This window comes from Phascolarctos cinereus, unplaced genomic scaffold, assembly GCF_003287225.1.
Source record: "Phascolarctos cinereus isolate Bilbo 61053 unplaced genomic scaffold, phaCin_HiC Scaffold_5;HRSCAF=322, whole genome shotgun sequence".
In the NCBI taxonomy this organism is placed as follows: domain Eukaryota; kingdom Metazoa; phylum Chordata; class Mammalia; order Diprotodontia; family Phascolarctidae; genus Phascolarctos; species Phascolarctos cinereus.
In genome coordinates this window covers 68,655,358-68,681,583 of record NW_027555958.1, presented here as the reverse complement: position 1 = coordinate 68,681,583, position 26,226 = coordinate 68,655,358, and the positions used below count along the sequence as shown (strand labels likewise).

The window sequence follows — 26,226 nt, the reverse complement described above, 5'->3', positions numbered from 1 at the left end:
TTGGTATTGTTTGTGTAAAAATGTTTGAATTCTATATAATCAAAACTGCCCATTTTATCTTCTGAGATTCTCTCTGTGTTTTGTGTTTACTTATGAGCTGTTCCCTTTTTCCTACATGTAAAAAGTATTTTTTCCTTGCTCTTCTAACTTTTTATTTTATGTCACCTTTTATATCTAAGCCATGTATCCATTTGGAGTTTATCTTGGGGCATATTGTGAGATATTGGTTTCTAGCTACTGGGTGAGATATCAGTCTCTATCAGACTGCTTTCCAGTTTTCCTAGCAGTTATTGTTTCGGGGTGTATCAAACATAAAGCTACATGTTTGCTTCTGTATTGTTAAATAGCATGTTTATGAAATTTTAAATGACATGAAACTGGCAGAGATAGCTCGTATGTGAAATAATAGAATCACAATAGAATAATAAATGAAGACCTTAAGAGGGAGGGCTAAATTTTACTAGGTAAAACCTACTATGGATGTCAATAATACTAATAACTAGCATTTATACAGAGCTTTATGCTTTGCTAAATGCTTTCCACACATTAACCTATTGGATAACTATAAATTTCTGCACTTAGGTTAAAAAAAAGTCAACTGCATAAGTATAGAAATGAAGAGATATGATTAGTTAATGTTCATGTGAAAAAGGCCTAAGGATTTTGGTTCATTCCAAGCTCAATATGGGTTTTGTGTGTGGTTTGCTGCCCAATAAACTATTGAATCTTATGTTGTATTAATAGACTATAATGTCCACAATAGGGACGATAATAGTATTCACTATAGTGAGACTGGTCAAATGTTGTCTCATGTATCATGGTCAGTTCTACGCATCAGTTTTATGAGAGACACTAACAGAGGAAGTTTACCAAGATGTCCAGGGGAAACTCAAATCCATGTCTTATGAGGACCAGTAAAAGGAACTGGGAATGGATAGCCTAGAGAAAAGAAGACCTGTTGTAGTTGATAGGGCTGGCATGAGTGCTGTCTTCTGGTATTTGAACTGGAAGAATGATCAGAGGTTTATATTGCTTGAATCTTAAAGGCAGAATTCCAATCAGTGGTTACAAGGTATAGAGGAACAAATTTTAGATCAATATAAAGATGTGTTCAAACCTTCTAAAAATGGAACAGATGTGAGTAAAACAAGGAGAACAATTTATATGTAACAACGTTATTAAAATAACTTTGAGAAACTTAAGAATTCTGATCAATGTAATGACCAGTCATGATTCCAGAGGACTGATGATGAAACATGATACCTTTCTCTTGACAGTGAGGCAATAGACTCAAAGGGAACAATGAAATATCTTCTTTGGGCATGGCCAATGTGAAAATTTGTTTTGCTTGATTATGTGCGTTTGTTATAAGAGCTTTATTTGTCTTTTTTTTTTATCCCCAGTGATGGGATGGGGAGAGTGAGAGGAAAAGAAAGTCAATTTGTTAACTGGAAAAAATTGAATTAAAAATAAAAATGAAGTAGAATTTCAGAAGGGGATACACACACGAAGGGCAGAATTGGTTACCATGTAACTGTTGATATATACTAAAAACAAGCTGTGTATGGTAGCTTCATGGTTTCATATGCCATTCTCTCTCTGTTTTGCCTTGTATGTTTGTTGATAACTATCAAATTCAAAACTTCAAAAAAATATTACTTTTGAAAAGATGGAATGGCATGCTACTAGAAGCAAGTTGTTTTCTCAGTACCAAGGAGTGTTCAGATAGTGCTCTGATGACCCCTTGTCAGTCGTGTTGTAGGCGTTATTCATGCATTTGATAATGGTTATACTAAAGGACAACTCTAGGATTCTTTAAGATAAAATGTGAACATGTTATTGTTGTTTTTCACTAGTTCAGTTATGTTTGACTCTTCATGATCCTGTGGATCATTGCATGCAGGCCCTTCTATCCTCTGATATCTTCTGAAGTCTGTCTAAGCTCATATTTATTTGTCCCATGACACTATCCATCTCATCCTCTGCCGTCCTCTTCTCCTTTGGCCTTCAATATTTCTCAACACCAGGGTGTTTTCCAATGAATCCTGTCTTCTTACTATGTGACCGTAGTATTTAAGCTTCAGCTTCAGTATTTGTCCTTCCAATTTCAGTACTGACTGATTTGATCTCTTTGCTGTCTCTCAAAAGACTCAAAAGTCTTTTCCAGCACCACAATTCAAAAGGATCATCTCAGCTTTCCTTATAGTCCAACTCTCCCAGCCATATGTTAATACTGAAAAATAAACAAACAAACATAGTTTTGACCATATAGACCTTTGTTGGCAAGTTGATGTCTTTTTTAGTATGCTGTCTAGATTTTTTTAGTATGCTGTCCAGATTCATATTTTAGTATGTTGTTCAGATTTGCCATACCTTTCCTTCCAAGGAGCAAGCATTTTAAAATTTCATAGCTTTGCAGTGATCTTTGAGCCCAAGAATATAAAATCTGACATTGCTTCCATTTCTTCTCCTCCTATTTGCTAGGAGGTGATGGGACCAGCTGCCATGATCTTAGGTTGTTGGTTTTTTTTTTAAAGGAAAGCTTCAAGTCAACTTTTACACTCTCCTCTTTCACCCTCATTAAGAAGCTTCTTAATTCTTCTTCACTTTCTGCTACCAGAGTAGTATGGTCTGCATATCTGAGATTATTAATATTTCTCCCAGCAACCTTAATTCTAGCTTTTGATTCACCCAGCTTGGCATTTGGCATGATGTGCTCTGCGTGTAAGTTAAATAAATAAGGTGACAACATATAGCCTTGTGGTACTGTTTTCCCAATCTTAAATCAATGTTTCATGTTCATGAAGATAGGTCCAATCTTATGTGGAAGCTTCTTGAAAATCTAAAGGAACATTACACATAAGAAAACTTTCATGTTTTATTTCATGGTCAAGCATGTTGGACACTAACCACCACATTGAAATCCTTTTATGCTCCCATGATGAAGAATTATAGTTTTAGGTCTTTGTAAATCATTTTAAAATTCCATACCTGCGCCACTTTTTAAGACAAAAACAGGAACCGGAAACAAATGATTGGGCAAGCTGTTTGTGGTTGAGTGACGCAGAACTGCATTTCCAGAAAGCTGTTTGCAGTGCTTAGTTCTCATGAAGTGCTGTCTGCCCTTTTGGATCAAAAAAATCTTAATGGTTCAAAAAGACAGGGTGCTTTAGTATAAACCACAAGTAAACCTGTTGGTAGAGCCAGGGCTCCATTGAAAGGTGGGTTTTAAAATGCTGAAGTTTAAAGGTATTAACCTATATAGACCTTTGTGGTAAATACTGCATAATGGGACAGCAATTTGCACCATCTCCTGAAAATGGCTCCCCTCTGATTGGCAGGTCTATCACTAGTGAACATCAAGAGAATATAGTGAATTTGAATATTTACAAACTAACCATTTTGAGACAATGCAAGTCACTTAACCTCTCATTACCGTAGCCCAGAGGTGGGGAACCTGTGGCCTTGAGGCCACGTGTGTCCTTCTAGATCCTTAAAAGGCTGCCCTTAAGGATCTGGAAGGCCACATGTGCCTTCAAGGCCACAGGTTCCCCACCCCTGCTCTAGCCAAAGCTCTAAATTTAAGAGAAGGAGCTGACCTGCATTAGTGGAGAGAGTTTCCTCATCTGATAACTCTCAATATCAATGAAATCATAGGCCCTGTACTTATGCTTATGAATATAGATTGAGGAGAAATGAAGGCTGGGTGGAGACAGAAATAATGTATTTACTACTAATAATATCCAAAAATAGAATAATAGATTCCAAGTTTGCAGTGTTAGGTGTTCTGGATAAAAAGAAGAATGATTTAAATGTAGTTGAAACAAAGAGTAGAAGGTGGGGGGGGTGAGAAAGAATAAGGTGATTAAGTGATTGAGGCACTGATTTGTTATAATAATGTCAACAGGTCACAGAGCACTTTAAAATTTGCAAAGCACTTCACATGTGATTTCATTTATCACCACAACCCTATGAAGTAGGTGCTTTTTAAAAAAATTATTTATTTTTAGTTTTCAACATTCACTTCTGTAAGATTTTGAGTTCCAAATTTTCTTCTCATCTCTCCCCTCCCCCTGATGAGGATGGGATCTAGGCCCCAGAAAGGAAAAACCCTGGACTTTCCTACAAGGCCAAATCTCTGGTGTTTGCCTGAGGCTATAATCCCATCAACTGGCCTTTCATTGTGGCTACAATCTCCCCTCCATTGTCTTATCTCCCTATGGCCCCTGACCATTTCCCATGCTTAATCCTAGCTAGGCTGCATTGTCCAGGTCCCAGGAGTTCTGTTCACCCCAGTTTACTGGCCACTCCCATCCAGCTCTCCTTAGACCTCTCCTCCAGTTACCCCAAACCACTTGGCCACTCCTAGATCCCTCCCACAGTCTTTATGTATATAACCATCTTGTCTCTATTAAGATGCTCAGATTTTCACAAAATAGCCAATAGCCCACAGATGCTCAGATTCCTTAAGAGTCTGGCTAATATGGTGAATCTTCAATAAACCTTGTTTTTGGCTGAAAGAAGGCTTGGGTTGAATTCTTTTGAATAGGACCTGTATGTCATGATTTTGGGATTCCAGGACCCCTAACTTCTAGACCTCAGCACCCCCACCCCAAGACAGCATGCAATTTGATATAGCCTCTACGTATACATTCACATTGAACCTATTTTCACATTAGTCACGTTGTGAAGAAGAATCAGAACCAATGGGAGAAACCACAAGAAAGAAGAAACAAAAAAGAAAAAAAAAGAGAGAGCAAATAATATACTTCAATCTGCATTCAGACTCCATAGTTCTTTTTCTGGATGTGGATAGCATTTTGTGTCAGGAGTGCTTTGGAGTTGTCTTAGATCTTTGCTTTGCTAAGAAGAGATAAGTGTATCAAAGCTAGTCATCATACATTGTGTCTGTTACTGTGTACAATGTTCTCCTGGTTCTGCTCACTTCACAGTATCAGTCCATACAAGTCTTTCCAGGTTTTCCTGCCTGCTCATCATTTCTGATAGCATGATAGTGTTCCATTATGTTCATATACAGTAGGTATTTTCTTTATCCACTTTTTACATATAAGGAAATCGAGGTTCTGAGCAGGTAAATGACTTGGAAGCTGAACTCTGGTTCTCTCACTCCAAATCTGACACTTTTAACACTGCCTCCCTTTGTTGTTGTTTAGTTCTTTCAGTCGTGTCTGACTCTTCATGACCTCATCAGGGGTTTTCTTGGCAGAAGTTACTGGAGTGGTTTGCCATTTCCTTCTCCAGCTCATTTCACAGATGAAGAAACTGAGGCAAATGGGGTTAAGTGACTTGCCCATGGTCACACAGCTAGTAAGTGCCTGAGTCTGGATTTGAACTCAGGTCTTTCAGAAGGCCCAGTGTTCTATCTGCTGCACCACCCAGCTGCTCCTAACTGCATCCCTCTGCCGATCACCAATTGACTGAAGGATTAAAGGGTGAAGCACTAAACAACCCTTGTATATCGTGTAGTTTTACTTGCCATTGCCAAAAGATGTGGAGAGGATTTGACATTGCTGATATAGCTATGTCAGTTCTGTGGCTCATAGGATCACAAATCTGGGGCTGGAGGGCATCTCAGAGGTCAGTTAACCAGACTGATTCATTTTGGGGAAGAGGCCTAGGGAGGTGAAGGGGTTTGCCTGAACTTAGGTAGCGGGCATCAAGGACAGATTTTGAACTGGAATGCTTTGACTCCAGGAACAATGAGTGCTCTTTCCATTGGGTCAAGAAGCAATGTCACCAAAGCAGCTCTGCACCTTTGAACATTACCTGGAGGACCCAGAGATTAATTGATCTGACCAAAGTGACACAGCCAATATGTATCTGTGGCAGGATTTGGTTTTTGTTTGTTTGTTTTGGGTTAGGCAATGGGGTTAAGTGACTTTCCCAGGGTCACACAGCTAGTAAGTGTTATGTGTCTGAGATCACATTTGAACTCAGGTCCTCCTGAAGCCAGGGCCCGTGCTCTATTCACCGCGCCACCTACCTGCCTCGTGTGGTAGGTTTTGAATGCAGGTCTTTTAGTCCCTGAGGCTGGATCTCTAGCCACTCTATGTTATACTGCATCTCTCATAATTTTAAATTACTATATTACATTAATAACAATATTATATTATTGTATTATATATTATGTTAGTATATATTTTTTATAATTTATGTGAAATTGTCACTAAACACAACTCACAAAGTTTACTTGTTTCTTTGGGATGTGATTCCACTGCAAGTCAAGTCAACAAACATTTATTAAGTGCATATCATGTACCAGGCACTTTGCTAAATGCTGGATATTGAACAGAAAAAATAGTATGATTGCGTATTACCAGAACGATTAATTTAAAATTTTAATTGCTACATTTTAGTTATATTGATTGGCAAAAGTAATCAAAATAAGTATTTACTAATTGTAATATTATCATACATTACATTTACTCTATGAGGTTATTGCATAGTATATTTTCTTAAGTGATTAAGTACAGATTACCTTTTCAGCTGAAAGATTGATGAATTTTTCTCATGTTTCTGCACATTCTAACCTGCAGAATTCAGTAATGAGCAGTAACAAGTCTTTACAACATTTATGTAAATATCCAGAAGCTTGCAATAAAGGAAGCAGTGGATTAGCTCTGGTGAAGGAACAAAGGGGGCAAGTGTGTAATCTTTTTGCCTGCAGAGCAGTTTAATTACTTTTTCCCTTTTTTTTTTGATTAAAGCATCTTTGTTGATATATTAAATGTTGTATTTTATTCCTTTTAGATCTATATTTTATTCATTGCCCTGGAGTGCATATTACTGGTAAAGGTAGCCACAAAGCTGAAGCACAAACCTAGAGGGCTTTTGGAATTGCTATATGAGAAAGGTCAGGTGTGCCTTAATGGTTAAAATCTAACATCGTTCATTTGGACATGCTGTATCTAGAAAGTTTGGGAAGTATATTTAATTACAAGAAAGCAAAGATTATTTCCAGGTCATTGTTGTTATGGATCATTTTCTTTTATTTCTGTATTCTATTCCTGACAAGAAAATATTTCTTGAATTTTTAGTTGGTTTTATTAATGAGGAATTTATCATCTGATTTTTTTCTAGCTCGGTCTCTGAGTTTCATATAGTAGTGTATTAGTATCCATGTATGTTTAATATGAGTAGTACATTCTTGCTTCCACCTAACAAGATTAATTATGTTCATTTGTTTAATCATGGCATGTTGATAGGTAGATAGATGATAGATCAATTGATAGATCATTTACTAAGTATTTACTATAATGTCAGACACTGTGCTGAGTATTGATGTTAGAAAAACAAGAGAATCTCTGCTCTCAAGAAGCTTCTGTTCTAATAAGAGAAGACAGCACAAAAGAGGAAGGAGACCACCAGTGGTAGGTAGAATAGACCACAGAGTCAACTGGAAAGGAAGTGAGCAGCAGGTCTGGGGATCCTAATGATGTAGCAATCCGAAACAGATATTCACCAGTCACTGAGCAAGCCTCAGGACAATCATCCTTAGGTAGGCAAGGAAGTGGTGGGGAGGCAGAACAGATCAGAGAGTAAGCTGGAAGTAGAAATAATTTGAAGTTTATAAATACACCCAACCCCCCGTAAAAAGACAGTTAACAAAAATGTACATAAAGTGCCATTAAGATTGACTGTCTCATAATATAAAGGGCAGTGCAAATTGAGAGCCTTTAATAGCCCCTCTTCAATCTTCATCTTTCTTGAACCCTCCGTAGCATTTAATACTTTCAACTAACATCTCCTGTATTCTCCTCTCCAGATTTTGATGACCTTGTTCTCTCTTGGTTCTCTTTCTACCTGTCTGACTATGGCTTCTTAGTATCTTTTGCTAGTTCACTTTCCGTATCTCAACCGTCAACTTGACCTATGCTCCAGGTTCTGTAATGGGACCTCTTTTCTTCTCTCTACATTCACTCCCTTAGTGACCTTATCAGCTCCCATTGGTTTAATTTTCGTCTCTGCACCAACGATTCCCATTTCTCTATATCCAGCCGTGATATCTTGCCTGAGCTCCAGCTTCAAGTCAGGAAGGAAAGAAGGAAGAAAGAAAAAAAGGAAAGAAGGAAGAAAGGAAGTAAAAAAAAGGAAGAAAGGAAAGAAAGAAGGAAAAAAGAAGGAAAGAAAAAAATAAAGAAAAGAAGGAAGGAAAGAAGGAAGAAAGGAAGGAGGAAAAAAAGGAAGGAGAGAAACATGCATTTATAAAGTGCCACAATGTGCCAGGCACATGATCAGTGCTTTACAAATATTATCTCATTTGATCCTCACAACAACCCTGAGAGGTCGGTGCTATTATTATACCCATTTTACAGATGAGGAAATGGAGGCAAAAAGAGGTTAGATGGCTTGCCCAGGGACACACTGTCATTAAGTATCTGAGGCTGGATTTTAATTGAAATCTTCTTGATTCTAGGCCCACAGCTATATCTAATACCCTTCTTAGTATTTCCCACTTAATGGCTCCTAGACATCTTGAATTTAACATGTCCAAATCAGAATATTCTCTTTTCCCACGAGGTCTTTCCACCTAATAACTCCCTTATTTTTGTCAAGATCCCCACCCACTCTCAACCCTGCTATCTTCCTCAACTCTTCACTCTCTCCCATGCCACATGCATGACCAGCTGGCATGTCTTGTTGGTTCTTCCTCCATGTCGTTTCTCATATCTGATCCCTTCTCTTTATCCACGCAGCCGCTACCCTGGTTTGGACCCTCATTGTCTCTCACCTGGGCTATTGTAATCACCTCCTGTTTGGTCTCTCGGCCTCAAATCTCTTGTTATCGAATCGATCTTCTATAAGGTCCCAGGGTGGTTTTCCTAAAGTACACTTGTGACCATGTCATTCCTGAGCAGTAAGTTCTAGAGATTCCATACTACTTCTAGAATCAAATATAAACTCCCTTATTTGGCATTTAAAACCCTCCATAACCTAGTCCAATCTTGCCTTTTCAAACTTATCATACTTTACTCCCCCTTACATAGTTTAAACAAAACATTCTCTGTGTTCCTTACACCCTGCCCTCCACCTCCCGTCTCTGTGCCTTTGCGCAGGTTGACATCCAACTCTAGAATGGATTTCCTCCTTACTCTGGCCTCTCAGAACATCTGGCTTCATTCAAATAGCCCAAATGCCCCCTGAAGCCAGCTGCTAGTACCTTCTTCCACTTAATTACCTTGTATGTGTTTATTTTGTGTATATCTTGTATATACACTGAACTTGAACTGTTCTCATGTGGATCAATGTATAGAAGTTACAGGAAGGCAAATTTTGGGTCAATGTAAGAAAAAAATAACATTCAAAAATAAAATAGGCTACCTAATAGATGGTAAGTTGCTTACCCCTGGAATTCTTCAAGCAGTTACTAAATTTGATTTGATGGAGATGTTATGGATGAGATTCAGAATTTACACAGAAATTGAACCACATGACTTCAGAGACCCTTTCCAACTCTAACTTTATGATTTCAAGTATTGCCTTCTAAATAAAGTACAAATTGAATTGCTTGCCATTCAAAGCCTGCTGTAATCTAGCCTGCATCTACTTTTATGGCTCTGTAGAAGAGCTATTCTCTCTAAAACTATGCACTTCCACTAAATCATATTGCTCACCATCCCACAAACATGTTCCATGATTTCCCATCTCCTTATCCACCCAGTTTCCTCTTGTTAAAATTCTATCCATTCTTTAAGGCCCAGAAAAATGTCACCTTATCCTTCATCCCTCTAGTTTGGCAAGCTTGCAACACTCTGATAACCAAATGGTTAATAAATCCATTTAGCATGTCACCATAATCAATCAATAAATTTGTTAAGTACTTGCTATGTGCCAGGCTCTGAGATAAGTACTGAGGATCCAAAGAAAGGCAGAAACACAACACAATCACTTCCTGTCTTCAAGTCAAGTCAACAATATGCCTTCTTTGTGTCAAACACTGTGCTAAATGCTGGGGATGTCAAAAAGGCAAAAACCAGTCCTTGCTTTCAACGAGCTCACAGTCAAATGTGGAAGAAAACATGCAAACAACTACATATAAACAAGCTATAGAAAGGATAAATTGGGGATAATTAACAGAGAGAAGACACTAGCATGACAGGGTGTCAGGAGAGTCTTGTGGGATTTTAGCTAAGACTAGAAAGAAGCCAGGGAAGCTAAGATGCAAGGGTGAGAAGGGAGAAGATTCCAGGCATGAGGGACAGACAGCCAATGAAAGGGAACAGACGTGGAAGATAGTATCTTGTTGGAGGAGCATCAAGGAGGCCAATGTCACTGGATCATAGAGTACGTTTTAAAAGTAGTATTTTATTTTTTCCAATTACATGTAAAGACAGTTTTCAATATTCATTTTTATAAGATTTTGAATTCCAAATATTTCTCTCTCTCTCTCTCCTCCCCAAGACAGTAAGCAATCTGAAATAGGTTATGCATCTGCAATCATGTAAAGCATATTTCTACATTAGTCATGTTATGAAAGAAACAGAACAAAAGGGGAAAAAACATGAAATAAAACCAAAGAAAGTGAAAATAGTATGCTTGATCTTCATTCAGACTCCATCAGTTCTTTTTCTGGATGTGGATAGCATTTTCTATCATGAGTCTTTTGGAATTGTCTTGGATTATTGTATTGCTAAGAGAGCTAAGTCAGTCATAGTTGATTATCACATAATGTTGCTATTACTGTGTACAATGTTCTTCTGGTTCTGCTCACTTCACTCAGCATCAGTTTATGTAAACCTTTCCAGGTTTTTCTGAAACCCACCTGCTCATCATTTCTTATAGCACAATAGTATTCCATTACATTCATATACCACAGCTTGTTCAACCATTCCCCCATTGATGGGCATCCCCTCAATTTCCAGTTCTTTGCCACCAAAAAAAGAAGGTATTATAGGACCAGGTCTGGAAAGTTACGACCCATTTCAACTCCTCTCAAAGTTTACCTTCATTTTATCATATTTGTAATTTTTTTCTAGTATATATATATATACACACACACATATCTTTAAATATTTTTGTACATGTGGGTCCTTTTCCCTTTTGTATGATCTCTTTGGGATACAGACCTAGAAGTGGTATTGATGGGTCCTTCCTTCCTTCATTCCTTCATCCCTTTGTTCCTTCCTCCCTCTCTCCCTCTGCAATTCTTATAACATCTGTTATCATGAGTATATGTACTAATCTTAATTGGTCACCCATTTTCCGTTGTTGTATAGGGCCAAGTCTGGAAAGTTACAAGCCATTTCAACTCCTCTCAAAGTTTTCCTTCATTTTTTTCTAGTATCTCATATATTATTATTCCTAAAACTGGTGAATACCCAAGTCATTTGTGATATATTGTTTCTGTTTTACTATTTAAACTAGATGTCTAGAGCCATGCCCAAGAGGAGCTAAATCATTCAGTTTCAGTTCTCTCTAGGACCATATTTCTTTCTCCCAGCCATCTTCCATCCTACTGCCACTTTCATATCTACTCAATATTCATTATTATTCTGCAATCAAACAAATACCATAAAGAACATATTAATTAATTGACCTATTGTTCCACTCTTCCTTCTCTTGTCACCACTCCCCTTTGTGTTTTCTCCCCTATTTAGAAAGTAACCTTCTTGAGGTCAGGGACGATCACTTTTTCATTTGCATTAGCACTTAAGCTTTATTTTCATTGGTTGAAAGCTTTTCTTCCTTATAGAAGGAATATTAGATAATAGTAAGACCTGGCTGCCCCATCAAGCAGTAAGTTCCTGGTCCCTGGACGGGTTTGAGCAAAGGCTCATTGTCTTCTTCTGAGTTTATGTCTGGATCTTCTCTGTCACCATAGTAGCTTTTTATAGTCAGATTCTTGTTGTTGTTGTTTGCTCATTTTCCCAGCCTATTTCTTGACTTTGAACTTTATGCTAAAGCTGGAATCTCTTCTCCATGTTGGGTGGAGAGGGTCACTGTCTCTTGGAATTGCTATCCCTACTGTTCCTCATGGCTCCTGCTCCCTCTTGACCAAAATTGTTCCTCTTTGCCCTTGAACTATGACCTGGGAGTGGGTACAGGCAATGGAATCACCAAACAGCATCCAGTCCTATGTCCAGTGGTAGCACAAGGGTTCCCTGTAATTTGCTTCTGACCAGGTTCCAGGTCCATTTACCATCTCTGGCTTGAGAGCTCTTAAAGCCACTGTTTTTTCAGTCACCACCAAGTCCCATCACCAGTATTACATGTGGGGTACAGCTCTTTCCTTCCAACCTCCTAAGTTGTCTTGGGCTGGAAGAATGTCTCACCCCAATCTTTTTGTTGTCTCTACCACTCCAGAATTTGATTTGAGGCATCATTTTAAAGTTGTTTGGAGGGCGATGTTGGGAGAGCTCTGCTGAATGTTTCCTCTATTCTACCGTCTTGACTGCACCACCCTATTAATTTCTACTCTGGGAACTATTTTCAATGAGAAAATTGGATAACAAAACAAATGACTTAACAATACCTATATAAAACATCTTATCCTACCTAATAATTACTTCAATAATTATTCTTATTTGTTGATCACTAGGGTTAGTGTTTGTTTTCTTTGGATTACTTTAGAGAAAACTTTTCTTCTGGGAAAGAAAATACCTTTTAAGATAAAGGATGTTTCTAGTTGAACTTGAGTAGTATTGCTGATTCTTACCTATGATCCTCCATTTATCTTAAGGAACGTAATGAATGAATTTTATTATGAAGAGTTGGATAAAATCGTGCCAGATTATTACTTTTTCTTTGTTCTAAGATGTCTGTGACATCTGGATCGAAAAGAATCTTGTTCCTGGCATCAAAGTGTCTGGGTTCAAGAACTCTCTGGCCTATCATTTGCTATCATGTGACCTTAAGAAGACATCACCTCTTTAGGTCTCAATTTCATTATGTAGAAAATGTTAGGGATTGGATTAATTAATCTCCAAATTCCCTTCCATCTTTAAATCTCTAATCCTATATTTTGAAGTTCATTATGGTCCTCAAAGCTTTCCTCTTGCACGGTTAAGTTCTAAAACTGTGTTAAGGCACTATTAAGCTTTCTTTTGATTTTTTGAACTAATATATAGAGTTAAATCATGAAGATTTAAACCAGTGAACCCTAGTAAATCAAAAGGATAAATAAGATTGATCACCAGGAAGATTAAAACTAGTGACCCTTGATAAATTTGATAAATAATTTACTTGTATGATTAACTGCATAACTTTTTGGTTTAAGACTAAAATGAATTTTAAGAAGAGATTTTCCTTGACTTAGTGCATCATTTTGGATGGTGGAGCATTTAGTTAATATGTAACTTGCTTCCAGTCGTATGGTCAACTATATAATCTGCAATACCCACTTTCAATTTAATAAAATTTTAAATATTATTTTACATGCCATCATGGAAATTGTTACCACTCTTGTGAAGGATGGCTTGTTCTGAGTCCAAATAGAAGAAGAGTTACTTGTAGGTGGTGAAATCCTGATCAACATGTTGCCGATTATGTCATGCTCTAGAATAATATACCCTGGAAAGGTTGTAAAGAAGGTTCAATGAGTTTGGCCCAGAATTGAATAGGAGGAAAAGAGTAGGCTAGATTGAGTTTGGAAAATTTTTTCAGTCTTTGCCATGATTCTATGGCATTCCTTGACACAAAAATCTGTCTTCTTGATACTGTCAATATTCTTTCAGTGATGTTTTATGGCTGTGAATCATGGACTATAATTTCTAATGAATCACCATTTCATCTGACCTAAAGAACTATGGGAAGATACATTATGGAACCTAAGAACATAAAATCATTGAGGAAAACCTCTACTTTATAGGATCCACTATTTGGTATTGGTTCAGCAGAAATTATGTTTAGCCCAGCATCTTATATCATATATCACCATAAGTTCAAAACTGGATATGTGATATGAATATAAAAGGTCAAAATATTAAAAAAAAATTAGAAGAGAACGAGACCAAAGACCTTTCCCAGCTGTAGGTAGGAGAAGAATTCTTAACCAAATGAGAGATAGAGGCAATCACAAAATAGAAAATAGATCATTTAAATTACAGGAAATTAAAAAACCTTTTGCAGAAACAAAATCAATACAATAAGGATAAGAAGTTATATTATCAAAGGGGGAAAATCTTTACATTAAATATTTCTGATAAGTGTCTGGTAACTGAAATATGTAGGGAAAAACACAAAATATGTTGGACCAGAATTTGTTTCCTGATGAATAAGTAGTCAAAGCATATGAAAAAACAATCCTCAAAAATTGAATTTGTAAAGTATTAACAACCACATAAAAAGTTTATTCCAAATAACTAATAAGAGAAATGTAATTCAAAACAACTCTGAGGTTCACTTCATTTCCAGAAAATTGATAAAAGATCACAAGAAATGGGAATAGGTGATGCTGGTGGCATTTTGAAAAGACAGGAACATTGTTGGTAGAACTGCCAATTGGTACAACTGTTCTGAATAGTTTATGCTAAAAAAAAGTAACTAAAATTACCCTACCCTTTGACTTTGTGGTCACTTAGGAGACCCTCTGGTTCCTCCTCCCCAGAGATCCCATTGCTAGTCATCTATCCTAGGAAAGTAAAAATTAGAAAGATCGCATACACACCAAAATATTAAAATCAGCACTTTTCTGTTAGCAAACCTAAAACCAAAGTAGATGACTACTGATTGGAAGATAGATCAATGAATGGTTGCAAATTGATATAATGAAATATTATTGCACTATAAGAAACAGTGAATAGTAAGAATTCAGAGAAGCATGGAAAAAGTTTTATGGATTTGTGCAAAATGTGGTAAGCATAACCAAATGACTACCACAATCTAAATGAAAAAATTATGAAATAAAAATACTGAAAATGAATAAAGACTAAGTTTGGCCCCTAAAAGAAAATGCTCTTCCATGCCTTCATTGAAAAGTTGGGGTAGGGGAGGACCATGGGCATGGAATATTGCATATGATGAACATGACTGATGTATTAGTTTTGCTGAACTCTTTTTTTTTCTTTTTAAATATTTGTTACAAAAAATGATTTGCTGGGTAGGTGAGGAGAAAAGGTTATATTACAAAGATAAACATGACCTAAAATATCAATAAAAATAAGATACATATTTAAAGACAGTTGATGGACACAAACAAGTTATAGGGTATCACCAATAAGTTATTTGAATGTAGAAAGTGGCATAAAAGATATCATCCAAGAAATGTATAGTCAGAAAAAATGTGAGGCATTCTTAAAGCAAGAGTAAGGGCTGATAGCCAAACGGTTACACTGATATATGCTATAAATAATTTGGGAAGGGGAAATGAACAAGAATTGAACAAAATGAGAAATCATTAATGGGTTCTTGTCTGAAATGTTGGAAATAATACCCACTTTGGTGAGATAAGTCTTATTAACTATTGTAATAAGTGTTTGCAGTAAAACATACATCTGTACTAGATTGCTATGTTTGTAATTTTTGCTTTCTTTACTATCACATTTTGATTTCATTGTTGGACCACAGAGATTTTGTTGTAGCTGTCCTTTGTGCAAAAAGATACTACTATCCTTACCATTTCCATATGACAGGAATTTCCTTTTTCCCGAAGTCAACCAATTTACTTTTGCCATTGTCTCACTTTCACAGATTCACAGGAGCTACATCTTCCCCTTAAGGTTCTAGGGGTACCCTTAGAGGGTCAGTGAAGGCATCTCTTCTCTGATAGAATCCACTGGTGTCTGGATTCTGATGTTCTTCCCTTCCTTCTCTTGTCTCCACTGTTAAACAGCCAATGATTAGCACTCTGGTTCCATTTAACCAATTAACATCAATTAGCTTTTACAAAAGAATACTTACTATGGATATATAGCAAGAACAGAAGTACAAACATTTTCCCCCAACACATGGGGACAAGTACTCCCCTATACCACCTCAGTCCACTGGGAGAGTAGGCTCAGATTTAACACAGTTTCTACATAGCACTCACCCCATCAAATTCACTTCCAAATGGGGCATGGCTGGCCAATGGATTGTTAAATCTACATCTCTGCTGCTGCTGTGCTAGGTCAAACAGAACACACAAGACTTTACTCCTCACTACCTGATTTCCAGCAAATTCCACTTGCACTCCAGCTCCTTGACTTCTGATGTCTTGGTCTTCTAAATTTTTGAAACTCACAAATTCATTGACATCTCCAGTCTCCATCTGAAAGCAGAAAAGAGTAAATAAAACAGAGACAGAAACAATGGTAAGGCCAAGTACTCTTGACTCCATGCTAGGTGTGGGTGTGAGAGAGCCCCTCTGAGGCCTTTCCTCCAACTTTCCTCCAGTGAGGCCCACCATAACTCATTCTCCTTGTCCCAATGCCAGCTGTACTGGGAAAGAAAACACCTTGACTGGTTCATGCCTTTTGAATGCATTCTCAGTTTCAACTCAGCAACCAATCAAAACACTCCTCTTCTTCACATAGTAATGAGATCAGAAACAGTCAAAATACCTCCCTAGGTACTCTGAATTGGGCAGCAGAGCTTTTATGTTACCCACAACCATGCCTTTCCTGAAATAGTTTCTCCTGGCCTCTCCCCTAAGGGGAATACATTATCCAGGCATACTGTGCATGCTCACCAACCTCCTATTATATTCAAATGCCAAGTCTGAATCACCTCGTATCAGTCAGAAAATGACTTTTTTTTAAACAGAAATTGTAAACTAAAGTTTATGACCTTGGGAAGTTTTATAAACATTGCTTCCTTAACTATATCTAGGCTATCACACTTACCTTTTTACTTCACAGAAATTGTATAATAGATATGAGCTAAGATACATAGTCATTTTGAGCTCTGTGGAATCATGGAATCTTTGAATTGAAAAGGAGCTTAGAAAGATTCCTGTTCAACCTGCCTCGATGTAGAAATCCCCAGAAACAGCACCCCAGAAACACAGAATATTAGAAAAGGAAGAGACTATATTTGTCCTCTGACTTCCCATCCGGTGTTCTTTCCATTATGCTGGACTGCCTCCACAGATACTATTAAAAGTGGTAAAGACAGCATTTTGTTAATAAAAATATTTGTTGTTATATTTTCCACAGGTTAAGATGATGGAAAATAGGTCTAAGTACCTTCCTTCTTTCAAAATAATTGTGCATGTGAGATTTTTTTTTTGTGTGTATGGTAAGGTATCCTGGAGTAAATTCCAAGTTTTGGAATTTTTATGGAAACTATAAATAACATGAGCCTTATGTCATCCATTGTGCAGTTATAGTTTCCTGTCCAAGAAAAAAAAAAGAAAGGAATTTCAACTTTTTGTTTCACATATGGAATAAATATAGATTCCATTTAGCAAGTATGAAGATTTATTTTCCTAGGTAACTGTATAGTCTATTAGAGTATTCTTGTGGTTGTCTTTTCATACCTCTGACATTGTGGAAAGAATATTTAAGTCAATAAGATTCTAAAAGCAGCATAAAAGTTATCTGCCAATGGCTATTACACAGCAGCCTTACAATGATGGTATAGCTCAGTTATTTGCATTCCTGAAATGATGCTATGTTGTTAAGTATTAATACCTAGGGAACATAATCATAGTAAAAACAGAATGACTTGCTAATTCTTCCTTGTCTAGCACCTAGCACAATGAATACACAGGAGGCACTTAATATGTGTTTTTTGATTGATTGTCCAAGCCAATACCATAAGGACATGACAAACAAAAGTAAAGCCATAGATTGTTTTTAAAAATATTACTTTCCTTAATTTCAACTTGGCTAACTTAGCTTCACTGAACAAAGTGAATTTCAGCTCCTTCTTCTCCTATTCCTCAGTCTTTGGTGACAGATATATGCCAAATGGATTATAGCCATCTTAAGAGTGAAGAATTTTCTTTGTTCCTTATGTTCCCTTATAGAATCATATGAACAGCAGATACTCATTTAGTAACTACTGACCAATGGAAGGAAATTCAGAATCAGAACTTCATTCATTAAGCCTTCATTTGGACCTACTTCAAATTTCTGCACTTTAATACATCAAAAATCTGTGATGTCTGTAGTGTGAGTGGTGGTAGTTCTTGTCCTTCAAAATGACATCACCATGTTGGGGTCAAGGTATAGTGTGTCTGACTATGGCTGATCATACCAATATGAGCTCAGAGTGTTCTACCACAGGTCAGGCACAAATACTCCATGTAAACATTTGGAGGAGAGAAGTCTCTAAGTTTGTGCATCTCACATTTCTTTTGGGTTACTGCAATTCTGCTTTGCTTATACAGCACAGCACCTTCTCTGATGTGGGCACACCGTGCTGGGTGGTGTTTTGCCAGTGTCTCCATGACACACAATTGATTACAAAGTTCTTCAGAGAAACCTTAATAGTGTTCTTGTATTTCTCCTTCTGTCTTCCGTATGAGCACTTACCTTGTGTGAGTTCCATAAAATAGTCTTTTAGGCAAATGTAGATTTGGCATCCTAACAATGTGGCCGGTCCATCAGACTTGTGCTCTCTGCAATAGAGTTTGAATGCTTGGCAGTTTAGCTCAAGAACTGGACATGTGTCCAGTGCCTTATCTTGCCAGGTGATCTTCAGAATCTTCCTAAGACAATTCAAATGGAAGTGATTCAGTTTCCTGGCATGGCACTAGTAGACTGTCCTGGTTTCACAGTTATACAACAATGAAGTCAGCACAATGGTTCTGTAGACCTTCAGTTTGGTAGTCAATCTTAATACCTCTTCTCTCCTACACTTTCCCACAGAGCCTCCCAAACACTGAACTAGCTCTGGCAATGTATGCATCAACCTCATTATCTATGTGTACATCCCTGGAGAGTTATATTGGCAAGGTAAGTGAACTTATCCACAGTATTCAAAATTTCTCTATTTGCTATAACCAAGGGTTCCACATATGGGTAGTGTGGTGAGTATAAACAAATAAAGATCACAAACACTTAGGCTTTGAGAATTGCCTTTGCAAAACAAACAAATAAACAAAGAAATTCTGAATAGATTGGATAACTAGCCTCTCCAAATGTGTCTAGGCTGGTACATAGTTCATAGTTACCTAATATACTCCATCAATGAGTCTATCCTCAAAGTCTTTGCAGTTAAGGACAGCGAGGTAGGACATTGGACAAAGAGCGGGGCCTGAACTCACTTACTAACTTTATGACCCTGGACAAATCACTTAACCCTGTTTGCCCCATGAACAGAAACAACCTTTGGTTTGGTGGAGTGGGATGCAGTGGATGACCTTGGCATCTTTAATGTCTGACCAAGCTCTAAGAGCTTCACAATACCTGCTTGAGCTGCCTTCATGGCCATCGGAACAAATTATTCTCATCTGCCCATTTCACTGGGGGAGATCTTCACATCTTGGGTAGACATCCCCCTAACTCACCAATGGGTTTGAGACCTGTTGGTTACCCTCAACTTAGTTTAGCCCATCTGCCAATATGGTTTACTGGGATGTGGCCACTGTTCATGCTACAGATTCTTGGAGCCACAGGTGAGAGTTGAGTGCCATGTAGACACCAAAGGTAGAGGAGCAGTCCTAAAAAGGGCTCAGCAATCCCTCATGCCAGAAGTGTTAGTCCTCCTTGAACACCTCATGTACCCCTGATGTCAAATAGAACTGACTTGGAAAACAGATCAAGGAGAAAATATTTAAGAATCATTGAGCTCCCTGAAAAACATGACTAAAAAAATCCTGGACACTATTTCAAGAAACTCATAAGTGAAGACTGTCTAAATCTGTTAGAACCAGAGGGCAAAATAAAATGAAAATAATCCATTAATCACTTCCTGAGTCAAACCTTCTTATTGCTGTCATAGGGCCTGAGAAAAACTAAGGGATCGCTCAGAGTTTATCACATCTTCTTAAACAGCAAGCAATGGGATACCATGTGGTTAAAAGCAGCCCAGAAGTTTCTTATTCCCAAATGGCCAAGGAGCGAATCAACATGTCAGAGTCCCTCAAAGATTCAAAAGAAGCTCTGGGCTCATTCTCTTTAGGATAGCTCCTATATAGCCTCATTTAATCTTGTTAAATATGGATGATGAGCCAATAAAAGAGACTGAGCAATGATTAGACAAAAGAACTCGGAAAGAGTGGTGTCAGAAAAAGCTAGAGAGAAGAGAGTATCCAAGAGAAAGGAGTAGTCAACAGTGTTAAATGTCGGTTGACAAAGCATATAGACTTAGAAAAGACCATCACATTTTTCAATTATTCAATTTTTGGCAGTTAGAGAGAACTGTTCTATCAAGTGATGATGGGGTCAGAAGTCAGATTTCAAATGGTTGAGGAGTGAACAAGAGGAGAGGAAGTCGAAGCATTTGTTGTCCATCCTTTGTTTCAAAGAAGACCTTTGGCATCATGGATGATGTCTTGATTTGCATGAATTGGCTTTAAGTGAGGCAGACTTGCACATAGTTATCAGCCTTATTCTCTCTTCCAGAGTCATCAAAGTCCAATGGCAAGACAAAAGTAAGGATGACTGGCTGTGCCCTGAGATACAGTGGATGACTTAGGCATCTTTGAGTTCTGATCAAGCTCTAAGTGTTCCACAGGGCCTTCTTCCACCACCTTCATGGCACTCATTCCACCAGGGAAAGTCTTTACTGTTTAACTCACCAAGAGCTTTGAGGCTTGTTGATTATACTCAGCTTGGTTTAGCCCATTTGCCAAGATGGTTTTTTACCAGGGTGTGGCCTCTGAACATGATATAGCTTCTTGGAGTTACAGGTTGGGTGAAAGGTGGACACAGAAGGTGGATGAGCAGTCCTGAAAAGGGCTGTGCAAGCCCTCACACCGGAGCTGCTGGTCCTCCCTGAATGCCCCAGTACAGGCAATTAGATTAAAGTACAGATAGCATTTTTCCCCTTAGGAGTTTGGCTAAGAAAGATAAGAAATGAAAGATCATGGATTGAGGGAATGGTAGATTCTAATGAATTTTTTTTTTTTAAGAAACAGGGAGACTTGGACATGTTTGAAAATGGTAGAGAAAGAACTAGTACTTGGAGAGATACTGGATTTTAAAGAGTAAAAGGGATAATTGAAGAACTGTATCTGGAGATCAGGGGCACATATAGAAGGGTTGGCCTTGACAAGGAGAAGGGCCATTTCAGTATTAAAGACTGGAGGAAAGGAAAAGAGAATTGGAGTGTGTGTCAAGGGATTTCAACATGAAATGAAGTGAAGAAGAGGGAGCTCATGGAAAATGTCCAGATTTTCTTAATGAAATAAGAGGTAAAGTCGTGGACTAAGAGAGTAGAGAGCAAGGAAGGTGTGGGAGGCTAAAGGAGAGAAGACACAATTTGGAGTAGCTTTTCTGAGGAGTGGAATAGGGAATCATTTAAGGAGGAATAAAGGGTCAGTTTGCTGCAAGATTATCCAACAGCCATTACCAAATACAGCTTAAAAATATTTAACATTATATATGTTTTCTTTTTAGTATTTCAGTAATAACATTTTTGAGAAAGTAGTATGAACAAAACATCATATTTCTAATAAAATTGTTTCAGAGAAATAAAGCCAGTGGTTATTTTAACATAATTTCTTCTAAAAAGTCTTGCATCCTGTCTGAAGATAAATTGCTAATTAACTGAAAATTAGAGCTTCAGATCAACTGAATTTTTTAAATGAAATAAAAGAAATCTTTAGAATCTATCAGATAGGTGGCAGCCTTCATAACTATTGAGAAGTCTCCTCCTAGATCCTGTGGTAAGCCGCAGTGGTAAACAAAGTTGTGGTTTAGATTAGTAATCACATAAGAAATGAGGAGTCTTCAGTGTATATAACCTATACCTTAGAGTTGTCTGATATAGGTATCCCTTGTTATATACTAACATAATTAAATACATCATTTCTACTATGTATATTAACTTCTTTATAATGGAATTTTTAATCTCTAAATTCTAATTTGAGTGCGAAAAGGGAATATCTAAACCAAAAAAAAATTCACTATTTCTAATACTTTGTCCCACCTCTGACATATGCTGGCTGTGTGACTCAAGGTAAGTAACTTATACATTCAGTGCTTTCTAGGCAAAATACCTCAGACTATACATTGCAGAGAAGATGTTGACTTTTATTGGTTGATGGAACCTCCCCACCTTAGGGTTCTCTCTACCAATGAAATTACTGCTCCAGTCACTGTCCCAATACTCTGTTACCTAAATGACTATACTAACGGGCTCTCCTGCAGCCTCACAGTTCTGGGATAGTTATGGTACATTTACTTCCTTTCAGTCCCTAGCTTTTCAATGGGGTGGCAAGAGTGGAAATTTTTCTAGCAGTAGTAATAGTAATACAGCTTTCATGTCATCCTGCCTTGGATGTAGCTGATCTCCATCCAACATCTGCCTCATTTTCTGTCACCTGGTACTCAAGGATAGAGGAGCCAGTTGCCTGCCTTCAAGGAGCTTACATTGTAGGGGGAGGTAACCACATGTGTGTAAGGTAGCCAGTGAAAGCAGTTTTGGTTTACATTTGTTATGTGTTATTGTGCTTTGTTGTTGTTTAGTTAATTAGTCATGTTTGACTCTTTGTGACCCCATTTGGGGGTTTCTTGGTAAAGATACTGGAAGGGTTTGCCATTTCCTTCTCCAGCTCATTTTACAGATGAGGAAACTGAGGCAAACAGGATTAAGGGACTTGCTCAGAGTCACACAGCTAGGAAGTGTCTGAAGTCACATTTGAACTCAGGCCCTCTTGACTCTAGGGTCAGCATTCTATCACTGTGCCATCTAGCTGCCCATATTGTAGTTTACATTTGTCTATTTTATTTATTTAGTTACATTCTAGATCATCACAGGTATTGTAAGTGGAGCCAAAGGACAAAACATAACTTTTTTTGAGTATATCAGTGGTTCCTTTGCATGAGTCTATGTAGAGCAAGGGTTCTTAATGATTTGTGTCACGGATCCTTTTGGCAGTCTGGTGAAACCTATGGATTTCTTCTCAGAATAATATTAAATGAGTAAAATAGATAAGATTATAAAAATAGTCAATATATTGAGCTAGGGTTGTCAAAAAAATTTTAAAAACAAGTACGTAGACTTCAGATGAAGAACCCCTGGTTCAGTGTTAAATGACAGCAGCATGAGTGATGGACCCAGGAGGAGGCAAAAAGGATATAACTATACCAGACATTGGATGCCAAGGAAATGGGCCCCTTGCAATTCTTTCTCTAGTTGCCAGCACTCAATTCATCCACCTTCTATGGAGGCTCTTCTTATTAATAATTCATTATTGACTTTTTCTCTCTTACTCATTCATTTAGCAAACATTTATTGTTGCTGTTGAGTCATTTTTTAGTTGTGTCTGGCTCTTTGTGACCCCATTTGGGGTTTTCTTGGCAAAGATACTGGAGTGATTTGCCATTTCCTTCTCCTACTCATTTTTGCAGATGGGGAAACTGAGGTAAACAAGGTTAAATGACTTTCCCAAGGTCACATAGCTAGTAAGTGTCTGAGGCCAGATTGAAACTCAGGAAGATGAGTCTTCCTGACTCCAGCCCTGGTACTCTATCCATTGTGCTACCTGACTGCCCAATGTTTATTAACATGTCAATGAGCACACCACTATTCTAAACACCGGAGAAAGATTCAGCAGCCCACCTCTATGTGAATATAATATTTTCATTGACATCCGAAAATCAATATCCCTGCCATGGTCTCCCTTTCCTCCCTTAAAGCCTTTCAAATCTTGACCTTATAGTTAATCAGTTTAATGTTATGCTACTCTCTACTCTTATGTACCACTTAAATACATTCTTGTGAGAAAGAGAGAATTAGTGAGTAATGACTTTTAGGTACTGTAAGATTCAGAATCATTAATGCAGGCTGGTAGTGTATTGAATAGAGCACTGCATTTGGGTACAGAGTTCAAATTCTGCCTTGGGCACTTGGTAATTGTGTGGCACATCATTTAACATCACTGACTCAGTTTCTTCATCAGCAAAATGGGAATAATAATAGCACTTACCTTATAGTGTTGTTGTGAGGATCAAATGAAATGAAAGATGTAAATACAATAAATACAAATATAGTATTTACAGTACATACAAATATAGATTGTAAAGTGCTATATAAATGCCAGCTATTGTTATTATATTATACTTACTAAGGCAGGAAAGTGAAAACAAGATTAAAAAAAAAGACCTTGAACAAATATTAAAACAAAAAGAAAAGGATTTTCTTGCTAATCATGACTTTAAAATGCAATTAATCAGGATTTCTTAGTGTTAAAATTTGCCAGGCATGCCAAGAATAACACTTCTTTCCAACATGATGATACCTGTGATATGAGCTGCCAGAACCATGGTCAAACTTCAGAGTGGGAATTTAGTGAAAAACTGGTGATTATAAACATGATGAATTTTTATCTACCATTTTAAAAAAAATTACCAAAATGTAACAAAGATACAGATTTATATTTCTTATCAATTATCAGTTTTGGTTTTTTTTTTTTTTGACATTTTTTATCTTGGCCTACAATGAGTCTTAGCCTAAAAAAACAGTATAGCTTCTTAACTGCCCATTTCAGTTACCCAGGTTACTCCGTTACTGTCTACATCGTCTTCTCCACCTTCTTTGCAGTCTTCTCTTCCCCAGTGACAAAAGATAAGTTCTTTAGGTTAATTTAGGGTTACATTTGCCATGTCATAACAAAAGCAGCTTGTGGTAATGTCGCAGAGGAGAGATGTTACAGACAATTCTTTATTTTCTGGGGCAGTAGGTAATGGTGCTACCTTTATAGCATTTATTACAGCGTATATCATATTCTGTGATATCTTAAAGAAAAAAAATGATAGTATGATGTCTTCGGCCCTGGCAAATAAAATCTTGATATAATGAAAAATGTTAAAATGAATAGCTTTGGGAAACTGAAGTTCAACTAGACCTTTGCAGTTAAGTAGGTTTTAGTTTCTAATACCATTTATAGCGTCTAACCTGCTCACCCTACTCTATAAGGTAATGATACTTAACAGTTAAATACATAACATACCAGTGGGTATGCTTGAATTACCACTAAGTTTAAGCTATGTTTTATATATTATACAAATTATATGATTGTGGCATTATATCCAATACAACTCTAGTTTATACCATTGTTTTCATTTCCTACTAGTCTATGGCTAGAAAATTCAAAACTCTACAGTTTCTAATGGGAATGGTAAGTGACATTTAAGTATATTGCAGACTCAGGAGTGAAAATTAGCATCTTGCCTAATCCGTGGTAGAAATTAAAGTTTGCCTAAAAAAATAAATAAAACTTGGCTAAATAAGAATTTTAGTAAAATCTATGACTTCAAATTATTGATGTTCAGTTATGCCACTTACTACCTAGGTGACCCAGAGCAAATCATTTCAATGGATCTCAGTTTCCTCCTCCGTTAAATTAGAGAATTGGATTAGATAATTTCTAAGGTCCTTTTTACCTCTAAGTAGGTATCTTCCATAGGTATGGAAGGTATCTTGCATGTATTTTACCCTTGATATATATTAATAAATGTGCAAAAGACCAAAGGGAAAGGAAATTGAGTTTCCTTTGAATCATCCAGGGAATATAGAATTTTTTAGCCCCTCAGGAGATTTGATTTGACATTACTCAGGCTTCTGAAAAATGGCACCAGTCTAGGCTTAGGTAAAAGCAAGGTTATACTTCCTCTTTCTTATACTTATCTCTTCCCTGATGCTTGGATCCCAGGCAGACTCCTGAAGTAACCTGATTTAGTTCTATTGTCAGCCACACCTTCACAACTTCTTATAGAGGAAGTGCTGCAAGCCTTGAACTTATATGTAAATTCTGTTTTTTCATTTTCTTAGTGGCACATTTTGCCTCTCAGGAGAGTACTTCTCTTTCCTGGTGCTGGGGTGAATAGGAACTTTTTTTCCTTCCTGTAGGATAGAAGAAAGAAAGAAAAAAGAAACATAACCACTGTATCTTCCCTCTCTCTAATGGAATATGCAGTAGGTCACATTCATTTTCTTTGTGAAATGTTGACATGCTCAACTTTGCCTTCCTATGCATCAGACTTCGTGTGTTTTTATCAGTATTCAACTGCATTGTTCCCAAAACACATGGCAGCTGCCTTTGACAGATAACCACAGAACTCCCTGACTAAGGTCGGTGTGGTCAGTTCCTCCCTTCCTAGAAGGATACACATTCTTCTTTTCAGAGGTGCCCTAGAATTCTCAACTGCCAGGGTTAAAGGAAATCTGACCACT

At 37.4% G+C, this 26,226-nt stretch overlaps 1 long non-coding RNA gene across 6 annotated transcripts; it reads right to left on the bottom strand.

Annotated features, from left to right (window-relative positions):
* Positions 1–1,138: 1,138 nt before the first annotated feature.
* Positions 1,139–25,890, bottom strand: LOC110217601 (uncharacterized). 6 transcript variants are annotated; one of them, XR_002327090.2, is made up of 5 exons: positions 18,417–25,890; positions 16,103–16,207; positions 15,575–15,779; positions 14,518–14,590; positions 1,139–2,233 (listed from the first exon to the last, which is right to left on the bottom strand). It is a non-coding gene; the product is annotated as an uncharacterized LOC110217601 (long non-coding RNA). The 6 variants fall into 6 exon arrangements; XR_002327089.2 differs by lacking the exon at positions 1,139–2,233 and adding an exon at positions 10,339–13,530; XR_013486888.1 differs by having other exon boundaries at positions 14,518–15,779.
* Between the last annotated feature and the right edge of the window lie 336 nt (positions 25,891–26,226).